At 48.7% G+C, this 11,915-nt stretch overlaps 1 long non-coding RNA gene and 1 pseudogene across 1 annotated transcript; both read right to left on the bottom strand.

The window, feature by feature from the left end:
• Positions 1 to 1,211: 1,211 nt before the first annotated feature.
• LOC147345412 (NADH dehydrogenase [ubiquinone] 1 alpha subcomplex subunit 1 pseudogene) lies at positions 1,212 to 1,499 on the bottom strand (annotated as a pseudogene).
• A 5,931-nt stretch (positions 1,500 to 7,430) lies between these two features.
• On the bottom strand, positions 7,431 to 10,733 carry LOC147345413 (uncharacterized). The gene is made up of 2 exons (XR_015154742.1): positions 10,469 to 10,733; positions 7,431 to 8,275 (listed from the first exon to the last, which is right to left on the bottom strand). It is a non-coding gene; the product is annotated as an uncharacterized LOC147345413 (long non-coding RNA).
• Positions 10,734 to 11,915: the final 1,182 nt, after the last annotated feature.

The following is an 11,915-nucleotide window of genomic DNA, read 5'->3' on the forward strand; positions in this document are numbered from 1 at the left end:
GGCCAGGGAACTGGGGTGTCTCCTGCCAGCGCCTGTCCTTGGAGTATTAGCTCCCTGGCACTGCCAGTTGGACCAAGAAAAAAGCTTAGTTAGAAAGTCACAAATGGGACTTTCCTGTTGATCCAGTGGCTAAGAATCCGCTTGCCAATGCAGGGGACATGGTTTGATCCCTCGTCCGGGGAAGACTCCACATGTGGTGGCACAGCTAAGCCCTCGCGCCTCAACTAGCGAAGCCTGAATGCCCTAGAACCCGTGCTCTGCAACAAGAGAAGCCACCACAGTGGGAAGCCAGCACACCACAGCTAGAGGGTAGCCCCCTCGCCACAACTAGAGAAAGCCTGCATGCAGCAATGAACACCCAATGCAACCAAAAATAAATAGATTTAAAAAAAAACACTCAAACACACTAATTCTCCCACTTCAATTGGGTGTCCAGTAATTCAATTTTTTAAAAAATATATATTTATTTGGCTGCCCAGGGTCTTCGCTCGTGCGTGCAGGCTTTCTCTAGTTTCAGCAGCCAAAAATAAATGAGTAAGTTTTAAAAAAGAAAGTCCTGGATGGAGAAGCATTGCATGCACTAATGGCAATGCTCTGTAGCATCCTTTAGATGGCCCTGCCCTCCTGCTTGCCATGGGCCCTCTGCTCTCTGTCTCTATCTCCCTGACAGGAAGCTGTCATGCTTGTGTCAACTTAAAAAAGAATACACAATGTGAGAGTTTCGAGTTAAGTTTTGTTTGGGGACAAAATGAGGACTATAGCCAGGGAGACAGCACCTCAGGTAAGCTCTGAGAAACTGCTCCAAAGAGGTAGGGGGAGAGACCGTATAGATGCGATGCTAGTGAAGGGGGAGTACACGCAGTCAAGCACTTACTTTTGCAGAACAAGGAGCAGTCATCACCGAGAAGGATTTTAGTGCTTTTCCAGGTAGGAGGAGACATAAGAATTGGACTCATAAAATCAGCTGCTGAAAATATCTGTCTGAAGACCTATCCTGCCAAGTTTTTCCCTGAGTCCAGAGTGCCTCATTTCTGCTCTCCACCTTGAACTCCTTTCAGAGGGTGTTGAGAATCAGTAGCTGCCGCAGCTCGTGATTTAATCATTGTAGATGTAGATGGCAAGTGCCAATTTGTAGCTGACACTTGTACTGCTGATGTTTTCTTCTTTTTTCTTTTTATTATACACTACAGAATACTCTGCGTGCTACACAATACACTGCATGATCTTCTAGCAGGGATAGAAGAGCATGACTGAATTGTTTTTCATCAATCAGGAAAACGTTTGCTTAATCAATGTTCTCCAAACCCTTTGACTCATAGTCACGGTTTACTTGAGAGACCCACCTGTCTCTTTCCATCAAATACCACTGATATGAGTAATGGGCAACCCTTTTTCCCTCGCCCCCGTTACTGAACCTGTGGATGCCCGCAGTGGCCATTCCCCAGGATGAACAAGCCCACGCCCATGAAGGCGATCCCGGGGAGAACCTCGAACCACATCGCGACACTGTTCCCCGCCCGCCTTTTTTTATTTATTTATTTATTTTCTATTTTTTTAAATGTATTTATTTTTTTAATTGAAGGATAACTGCTTTACAGAATTGTGTTGGTTTCTGCCAAACATCAACATGAATCGGCCGTGGTGGTTTAGTCGCTAAGTTGTGTCCAACTCTTTGCGACCCCGTGGGCTGTAGCCCGCCAGGTTCCTCTGTCCGTGGGATTCTCCAGACAAGAATACTGGAGTGGGTTGCCATTTCCTCCTCCAGGGATCTTCCCGACCCAGGAATTGAACCTCCGTCTCCTGCACTGTAGACAGATTCTTCTACCTACTGAGCTATGAGGGCAGCCACTACCTATGGAATCAGCCACGGGTACATATATGTCCCCTCCCTCTTGAACCTCCCTCCCATCTCCCTCCCCATCCCACCCCTCTAGGTTGTTACAGAGCCCCAGTTTGAGGTTCAAGTCATACAGTGAATTCCCGTTGGCTATCTAAATTACATATGGTATTTTAAATTTCTGTGTCACTGTCTCCATACATCCTGCCCTGTCCTTCTTCTTCCCACCCCCCGCCTTGCCCCGCTGTGTCCAGAAGTCTGTTCTCTATGTATGCGTCTCCACTGCTGCCCTGCAAATAATTTCATCAGTACTGTCTTTCTAGATTTCACATATATGTGTTAGTATGCGTTATTTGATTTCTCTTTCTGACTTACTTCACTCTGTATAATAGGCTCTAGGTTCATCCACCTCATTAGAACTGACTCAAATGTGTTCCTTTTTATGGCTGAATAATATTCTGTTGTTTATATATGCCTTCCCTGGTAGCTCAGCTGGTAAAGAATCTGCCTGTATGCAGGAGACCCTGGTTCGATTCCTGAGTTGGGAAGATCCCCTGGAGAAGGGCTAGGCTACCCACTCCAGTATTCTTGGGCTTCCCTGGTGGCTCAGACAGTAAAGAATTCACCTGCAATGCAGGAGACCTAGGTTGGGAAGATCCCCTGGAGAAGGGAATGGCTACCCACTCCATTATTCTGGCCTGGACAATTCCATGGACGGAGGAGCCTGGAGTGCATGGAGTCTCAAAGAGTTGGACACAACTGAATAATTTTCACATTCGTATATGTACCACATCTTTATCCATTCATCTATCGATGGACATCTAGGTTGCTTCCATGTTCTAGTTATTGTAAATAGTGCTGCAATGAACATTGGGGTACATGTATCTTTTTCAATTTTGGTTTCCTCTTATATGCCTAGTAGTGGAATTGTTGGGTCATATGGTGGTTTTATTCCTAGATTTTTAAGGAACCTCCATACCATCTTCCATAGTGGCTGTATCAATTTACATTCCCGCCAACAGTGCAAGAGGGTTCCGTTTTCTCCACACCCTCTCCAACATTTACTGTTTGTAGACTTTTTGATGATGGCCATTCTGACTGGTGTAAGATGATACTTCACTGTGGTTTTGATTTGCATTTTTCTAATAATGAGCAATGTTGAGCATCTTTTCATGTGTTTGTTAGCCATCTGTATGTCTTTGGAGAAATGTCTGTTTAGGTCTTTTCCCCACTCTTTGATTGGGTTGTTTGTTTTTCTGGTATTGACTTGTATGAGCTGCTTGTGTATTTTGGAAATTAATCCTTTGTCAGTTGCTTCATTTGCTATTATTTTCTCCCATTCTGAGGGTTGTCTTTTCACCTTGTTTTGATTTTCTTATAGACGAGAACTGTCCCTCTGCCTAAATCACCTTCACAAATAGGAGAGTAAAAAGCTAAGAATGCCCCATGTTTATAGTTACAGTCTGCTCACTCCTCCTGTTTCTGTGACTGGCCTGGTCCCTGTTGGGCGCTGTGTTGGCAGCCTCGCACCCACAGAGCAAAGCCCTGTCATTCATGTGGTGAGCAGAGCCCTTGGAGCACTGGCTTTCACCTGGTAACACCTTAGAACTCCTTCCTCTGAGCCCAGGGTGGTGGCCAGCTCTCAGCCCACATCCTCTCACCCATCCTCACAAGTGCCCTGGGGGGCCCCCCAGAAATACCCCATCTCCCGGGAAGCAAAGGCATTACCCATGTTTACTACCAGCAACAAAGTTATCTTGCTGTCAGCCCATCCATGCAACAAAGCCCAGAGGAACCCCTCAAACACACTGATTCTCCCATTTCAATTGAGTGTCCTGCAATTCAATTCTTTTTTTTTTTTTCATATTTATTTATTTGCCTGCACAGTGTCTTCGTTGGGGCACGCAGGCTTTCTCTGGTTTCAGCGATCGGGGCTACTCTCTAGTTGCCAGCACAGGCTTCTCTTTGTGCTGGCTTCTCTGGTTGTGGAGCATGGGCTGTAGGTGCATGGGCTTCAGTACTGCAGGGTGCAGGCTCAGTAGTTCTGGCTCACAGGCTTAGTTGCCCCAGCAGCCTATGAGATCTTCCTGGACCAGGGATCCAACCTCCGTCCCCTGTGGCAGGTGGATCCTTAACCACCAGGAAGTCCCAGCAATTCAGTTCTGACACTAACTTGTGCCACTTATTAGACTCCACAACTAGAATTAGACCCCACAGGTTAAGGGCTCAGCCTCACAAGACAGTCCCCGCTTCAGACCCCAGCCATAAATGGGGTCCCCAGGTTACCTGCACTTCTGTCCCACCACCTAGAGATCTGAGGGTTCTCACAATGCCCCCCATTCAGTTTGATCATTTGCTAGAAGGGCTCGCAGAACTCAGGAAAGAGCTGTCCTTACTATTACGTATCACCGTTTATCATAAGGAGGCAGGTGAACCGCCAGATGAAGATGATGTGAGACACAGGGTCTGAAGGGTCCTGAGCACAGGGACCTCTGACCCCTTGGAGCTGGGGGTGTGCCACCCTCCTGGCACATGGATGAGTTTACCAAGCCAGAAGCCCCCAGAACCCCATTATTTAGGGTATTTTTAAAATTGAGGTTTGAGTACACAGGCACAAGTGATTAGATTGTCAGTCGCTGGTGACTGAACTCAATCTTCAGCGTTTTTTTCCCAGTAGATGGGACTGAAAGTTCCCATTCTCTAGGCACTTGGCTGTTTTTTCTGGCTACCAGCTCCCCTCCTGAAGCTTTTTAGCCCCAGTCCCTGGAGTTCCCATTAACAAACAAAAGACGCTCTTATCACTCAGGAAATTCCAAGGATTTTAGGGGCTCTGTGCCAGGAATGGGGCAAAGACCAAATAGATATATTTGGTATCTATAAAATATATATATGTACATATATTTTATTATAACACACACACACACACACACACACACACATCTCTACTTTTCGACTGAGTTGCTGCCCAGGCCATTCAGACGGCAGGGCAGAATGGGGATCCCAGAGTTGCTTCTCTTTCTGGGATCCCTGTTCCTTCCTTCTCCCAGCATCTATGTTTATTGAGCATCCACTTTGTGCCAGGGCTGAGCTGCCCAGGTGGGGGTAGGGGTGGGGGTGGGCCTGGCCCCAACTGGTACCACTCTATGAGGTCCTGGAAGCCAAGCATCCACTGGCATAAAGTAGCCACTGAAGTCCCTGCTGTGTCTAGACTAGGGAACTCCATAGAGACTAATGGCCCAGTCAGTGGTGGCCAAGGGCTGGGGAGAGAGGGGAGTGACTGCTAATTGGTTGTTGACTAAAACTAAAACAGCCGGTTTCTGGGTTTTGTTTTTAACCAGCAAATGGGGTTATTGAGGAATATCAGAGAATTGCAATTCAGGACAAGCATTTTACAGCGTGTAACCTATAACCAAAACTATAACTAAGTCCAGAGACACAAAGACAGGACCATTCTTTATAGGAAAGGAGAGTTGGGCGGGGCTATGATAAACAAAGAGCTCATTGGAGGAAGCTGGGAGTTCCTCCAAAGTGTAGTGGCTTTTCATTGGCTGAGTTGTTGCAGCCTCTCATTGGCTGGGCAGTTGCCGGGCAAGGAGGAAATCTTCCTTCTTCCTCCTGAGGTAGTAAAGTAACGACTTTCTTTCTGTTGGAGATGCAAGATACGTCTCTTGCTGTTTGGAGTCTGCGGATAGCAACGTGTGAGAGGGTGTGAGAGCTCCCCCTTCTTGCCATCCTGAATCCAACATAAAAGAGGTTTCATCTATTCATCAGGGTACTTGGGGTGATAGAAATGTTCCAGAACCAGGTAGTGGTGATGGTCACACAACACGGTGAATGCACTAAAAGCCAGTGAATTTTTTAATTTAAAATGGTTGATTTTATGATACATGAATTTTACTGCAATTTAAAACAATAAAATGAATGAACTTAATATGAATAATGTATATTTTAACCCAGTCTATCCAAAATGTTATTTTATTTATTTATGTATTAGAAAGATTTGTTTTATATATTTATTTTGACTGCACTAGGCTTTCGTTGCTATGCACAGGCTCTCTCTAGCTGTGGGGAGCAGGAGCTATTCATCACGGTGGCTTCTCTTGTTGCAGCGCGTGGGCTCAGTGTTTGTGGCCCTCAGGCTTAGTTGCTTCCACAGCATGTGGAATCCTCCCGGACCAGGAATCGAACCTGTGTCCCCTGCATTGGTAGATGGATTCTTAACTACTAGACCACCAGGGAAGCCCCCTAAAATGTTATTATTGGAACATGCAATCGATATAAGAAGTTATGAATGAGATATTTTATATTCCTTTTTCCATGTAAAGTCTTGGGATTCTGGCATGTGTTGGGCAATGCACTACGGCTCCATTTGGACTGGCCACATTTCAAGTTTTAGCAGCCAAGTGGGGCTGGCTACTCCCTCGTCAGACAGTGAGGCTCTAGAAGGAAGCAAGGCTTCAGAGGAGCCACCAGAAAGTAAACTTTTCACTGCAAAGCCCCTCCATTTGAGTGTGTGATTTGCTCATGGAGCCTCTGGAGTCTTGTCTGCTCTGGTCAGTCCTCCCTACCAGAGATGGGGAGAGTGGAGGGGGGCTGAATGGAGCCCCTTCTCCCAAAGAGATCTCTGCCCAGATGTGAATGGGATCTTTGCAGATGTAATTAAGACCCTTGAGGGAATTCCCTGGGTGTCCAGTGGTAAAGGACTTGGTGCTTTCACTGCCGTGGCCTGGGTTCAATCTCTGATCTGGAAACTGAGATCCTGCAAGCTGCGTGCTTGCAGAAAAAGAAAAGAAAAATCATTAAAAAAAAGACTCTCAAGAGCATCCTGGATTATACAGGTGGGGGCCCCAAATCCAATGACAAGCGTTCTTATAAGATGAAGAGAGGATGCAGATACAAAGATGATGGAGGCAGAGATTAGAGCGATGCAGCCACAAGCCAAGAGCACTCAAGGACTGCCAGGTAAGGAGGAAAAAGTTTTTCTCAACCCTCTTAGGGTCCCTGGCTGGGTGTGGAAGTTGAACTGACAAAGATGAACAGGAGAGAAGGAAACACGTTTGACTGAATTTTTGCTTGTATAGAGGAGTCTTTACAAGAGAATACATACCAGAAGTGATCAAAACAGGAAGATTTTGTACCTTTGAGACAAAGAAACAAGTAAATTTGTGAAGAACGGGGAAGACAAAGGGGTTTGGGTTTGGGGTGGGAAGTGGAGAAATAACTAGGAAAAAGGTGAAATGAACAAACCTTTTTCAGATTTCGCAACCCCCAGTTCCCTGCCCTGGTGATAAGAAAGTCCCCCTTCCTCCTGGTACAGGGAGGCCACCTCTCCCATGGGAATTTTATTCTCCTGTTTCAGGGAAGAAGGACAAGGTCAGGGCAATCTTTCTGCTTCTGCTTGAGGTATTCAGCATGCTGGGGTACAGTATTCTGGGCTACAGTGTCCTGAGCTTCATCAATTGGAAGCCCCCAGAAGCTGGGAGAGGGGCAGGAAGAAGGTTCTCCCCCCGCTGAGCCTCTAGAAGGGGCCAACCCCGCCAGCACTTTGATTTCAGACTTCTGGGCTCCAAGACTGAGAGAGAATAAATAAATGTCCGATTTTTAAAATTATATTTATTTATTTTTGGCTTCGCTGGGTCTTCGTTGCTGCGTGTGGGCTTTCCCTAGTTGCAGCAAGCAGGGGCTACCCTGGAGAGGCGGTGTGTGGGCCTCTCACTGCGGCGGCTTCTCTTGCTGGGGAGCATGGTTCCTAGAGCGAGTGGGCTTCAGTCTTGGTGGCTCGTGGGCTTATTGCCCTGAGGCACGTTGGATCCTCCTGGGCCAGGGATCGAACTTGTGTCCCCTGCATCGCAAGGTGGATTCTTAACCACTGGACCACCAGGGAAGCCCCAATTATTTTTTTCAAAGCCACTCAGTTTGTGCTAACTGCTATGGCCACCCCAGGGAGGGAAAAAAGAGAGAGACAACTGTGTTCACATTCCAAGCAGCATCCCTCCTGCTCCTTCCTAGGGGCAGTTCGAGCCTGGGCTTCAAATCCTGGGATCTGGGTTCAAATCCTGAACCTTGGAACCCAGGACATCTTCCTGAACCTTCATAAGCCTCAACCACCCCATCTGTACAATGGGGATAAAGGTGCCCCCTGTTTTCTAGGGGTGTCATGGGAATGAGTGAGACGTGCAGGTAAATGCAGACCCAGGGCCTGGCAGAGAGCGAAGGGACCCCCCAGAGCAGCGATGTTCATCACTGCCATTGCTTCCATCTTGTTGTTCAGTCGCTCAGTCGTGTCCAACTCTTTGCAACCCCTTGGGCTGCAGCACGCCAGGCTTCCCTGTCCTTCACCATCTCCCAGAGTTTGCTCAGACTCATGTCCATTGAGTTGATGATGCCAAACCAACCGTTTCATCTGTCGTCCCCTTCTCCTCCTGCCGTCAATCTTTCCTAGCGTTAGAGATGAAGAAACTGAGGTTTAGCAAGTGAAGTGGCTTTGCCCAGTCATCGGGCACCAGGAGTCAGGGAAAGGCTGGTTGTCTTGAATCTGAATCCTGCTTTCTCGAACGCTCTCTCTGTTCAGCCGTTCCTCTGGCTCCCCATTCCCCACCCCATGCTCCGGTTCCACCAGCCAGAGCTGCCTAGGGTTACCTGTCTGCTCAGTCTGTCCGTGTGCCACACCTTCCATCTCACTGTTTCTGTAAGACAGTGTCCTTCCTGCTCCTCCCTGCATCGAACTCTGGCTTCAACCAGTGCCGCTTCCTCCAGGAAGCCTTCCCTGACTGCCTGCTCCCTATGGGGGCTCTCCCAGGAGTCCATCCATGCTGAATCAGCAGGGTCCCTGCCCTCCAGGAGTTGGTAGTTGGAGGGGAGAATGTTACTCCACCTTTGCAATGCATGCATGCGTAATTAGTCATGTCCGACTCTTTGTGACCTCGCAAATCTAAATAGGCAGGACAATACGGTCTGACCCCTTGAATCCAATTGTGACCAAATTACCCAGAATAAAGCAGCCCTGGGGACCTGCATCTGGCTGCATTAGGAGAGTCCCTGGTGACAGAGCAGCTCTGGCCTCTGCCCTTGTGAGCACCTTTCCTCTTTCCACCCCGAAAGAATCAGAAACGGAATCAAAAACAAGAGTCAAGAATTCGTTTGGGGATTTCCCTGGTGATCCAGTGGCTAAGACTCTGCACTCCCAATGCGGAGGGCCTGGGTTCGATCCCTGGTCAGGGAACTAGATCCCACATACTGCAACTAAGACCCGATACAACCAAATAAATACATAAATAAATAAAAATATTAAAAATAAAAAAAGAGAACTCATTTGGTTGGCCCTCTTGTGGGAAGAAGGCAATCTCTGCCCTAGTTATGCCACCACACAGGGCAGCTTTTGCAACGACCAAGTGCCTCTGTGTCTCTCCAGGGAACAGGATTCTGGGATGAAGGAGAAGGACTCTCGAAAGTCTCTGGAAGCCACAGGGAGCCTCCCAAATGGTGTCCGATGACCTCTGGGCTAGGAAGGTGGAAGTGAAAGTGTTACTCGCTCAGTCGTGTCTGACTCTTTGCGACCCCATGGACTGTAGCCCACCAGGCTCCTCTGTTCATGGGATTTCCCAGTCAAGAATACTGGAGTGGGTTGCCAGTTCCTTCTCCAGGGAATAATCCTTAAGGATCAAACCTACGTCTACTGCTTTGGCAGGCAGATTCTTTACCGCTGAACCACCAGGGAATCCACAGGGGATCCGTGGTCCAAAGACAGTTCTCAAGAGAGGTCTTGATTGACACTGGTTCTCAAAGGAAAGACATCAGAGCTTTTCTGTTCCTCTTTTAATCCTCCTTTTCTGTGGGTAGGCACGTTGCTGTGCTGTGCTTAGGTGCTCATTCGTGTCTGATTCTTTGTGACCCCATGGACTGTGTAGCCTGCCAGGTTCCTCTGTCCATGGGGATTCTCCAGGCAAGAATACTGGAGTGCGTTGCCATGTCCTCCTCCAGGGAATCTTCCCAACCCAGGGATCAAACCCAGGTCTCCCGCATTGCAGGTGGATTCTTTTCCATCTGAGCCACCAGGGAGGGTGGAACTGCTCCCAAACAGGGCTGACTCATACCTGGGGCACTTTAGCTCCTCCTCACCTCCCCACCCTTCCCAGGGGCTCAGACAGACAAAGGAGTGGGGAGCATGGGTGGAGAAGTTGGTCGCCAGTTCTGAGCTGGAGGGGGAAATGGGAAGCTGGTGAGACCCTTCCTGTTACTTGCTAGGGCTCTTCTGGGTTCCTGATCCAGGTCTGTCCTGCCTGGGCCTTGGGTAACTTTCTGTGCAGGTTTCCTGTGCCCATGAGAGTCCTGCCAGCTGGGTTGGTGCCACCACGCACTGGTCACGTGTAGTCAGTTCTGACCACAGGTGGCCCCACAAGAGGTTAGCCAGCTCTTCCCATAGAAACCTCCTGGGGGTTGCCTATGGCCCTACTTCCCTCATTCTCTACCTGCCTTCCGGAAAACCCAAGGGGACGGCTAGGGAGGAGCCTCCCCACTGATCTGAGCACTGCCCCCTGCTAGGCTGACCCCTGGGCAACCCCAGCTCCAGTGAATGAGAGGACACCAGGGTCCAAGGCCACCCAGTGCCCAGAGTCACCGCGTCTGACTTACCGCGCTGGCCTTGTGCAAGATACACTCTTCCAGTTTCGGCTGTGTGGGCAGTGCTCTGAGATCCTCAGGCTCCAACGCTGGGTTTCCATCCTCCCCACAGACATGTGGCTGTGCTGCGCACCCACCTGCAGAGAAACCTCTTACCCAGGCCAGGTGGCGATTTCAGAGCTCCCAGGAGAGGAAGCGGCCTTTGCGATGACACCAACATGTGTGTGTGTGTGCGCGTGCGCACACGTGTGTAGGAGCAGGGGGAGTGCTCTCTTACTTCCCATCCTGCTCAGCAGACAAAAGGCCTGGGGGAAGTTTGCTCCTGATTGGCTGCTGGTTTAATAGCTATTTCCAGGCATTGGTGGGTGGCAAAGAGCTTTTACAGACACGCCCTCTGAGGGCAGGATTGCTAGTTAGCAAAGAAAAATAGAGATGCCTAGTTAAATTTGACTGACGGAGAACTAACAGGTGATTTCTTTAGTGTAGGTATATCCCATGCAATGTTTGGGGCATACTTATGCTAAAAAGATTTCATTGTTTGTTTCTTTGTTTGATCTTAGCCCTGGGGATATTATGTATTCATTGTTTATCTGACCTTCAAATTTAACTGGGTATCCTCTATTTTTCTCTGGCAATCATATCTGGGAGGTAGGAGAGCCCACATATTTGGGAGCTCTTACTCCCTTGACTTCTCCTTCCTCCCCGACCCTGTTAGATTTAATTATCTGTGTGGGGAGTGTCTAAGTATTTCGATCAGGACTGCCATTGTAATGAGGTCTTGCTGTTTCCCCCGCATACAAACTGGCCACTGATTCCCATCCCCCCAGCTCCATCCAAGAATAAGGCCCTGGTCACCTGAGCCAGGTGGTTCTCCTTCTGGCACATAATGGGTGACCCCGAATGGGTATACACACAGCATGACTCTCTGTTTGAGGAAAGGCGCCTCAGCAGTTGTGCAGTGCACAGCTTGCACGACTGTCTGCAGCAACCCTGTTCCCACTTCTAGATTTTGACCACCAGCAATTTTCTTTTTCTCATTTACTTCTCAAACTGGGTGGCCCAAAGACATCATCCCTTTCCCCCCAACTGCCTCTATCCAAAGAAAACTCAAACCATCCAAGAAGGCAGTGCAGCAATGTTGAAAAACGGTTGAGCGCCCAGGCTGTGCACAGAAGGGCTTTTGATTCTTGGGACCGACCTAGCATCTGCTGAAGGGGCACTCCCTTCCCGCTGCCCAGTGTGCAAGCGGGGCACAAGGCACTGGATTAAAGGTTTCCTGCCTGCCTGCCCGCCTACCACATCCTTTCCCGCTCCTAGCCCTGGCCACCCTGCCCCCCCAGACCTAGGCATAATTTTAGAAATGTAATAGATGCTGCTGTGCACTTTCTTGGCCTGGAGCCTGTGGGGGCAGGTCCGAAAAGAGTACAGACTTTTTTCCCCAGGCCATGTTGATAGAGAT

This window comes from Bos grunniens, chromosome 25, assembly GCF_055505025.1.
Source record: "Bos grunniens cultivar Pamir isolate PY7600 chromosome 25, Bosgru_T2T1.0, whole genome shotgun sequence".
In the NCBI taxonomy this organism is placed as follows: Eukaryota; Metazoa; Chordata; class Mammalia; order Artiodactyla; family Bovidae; genus Bos; species Bos grunniens.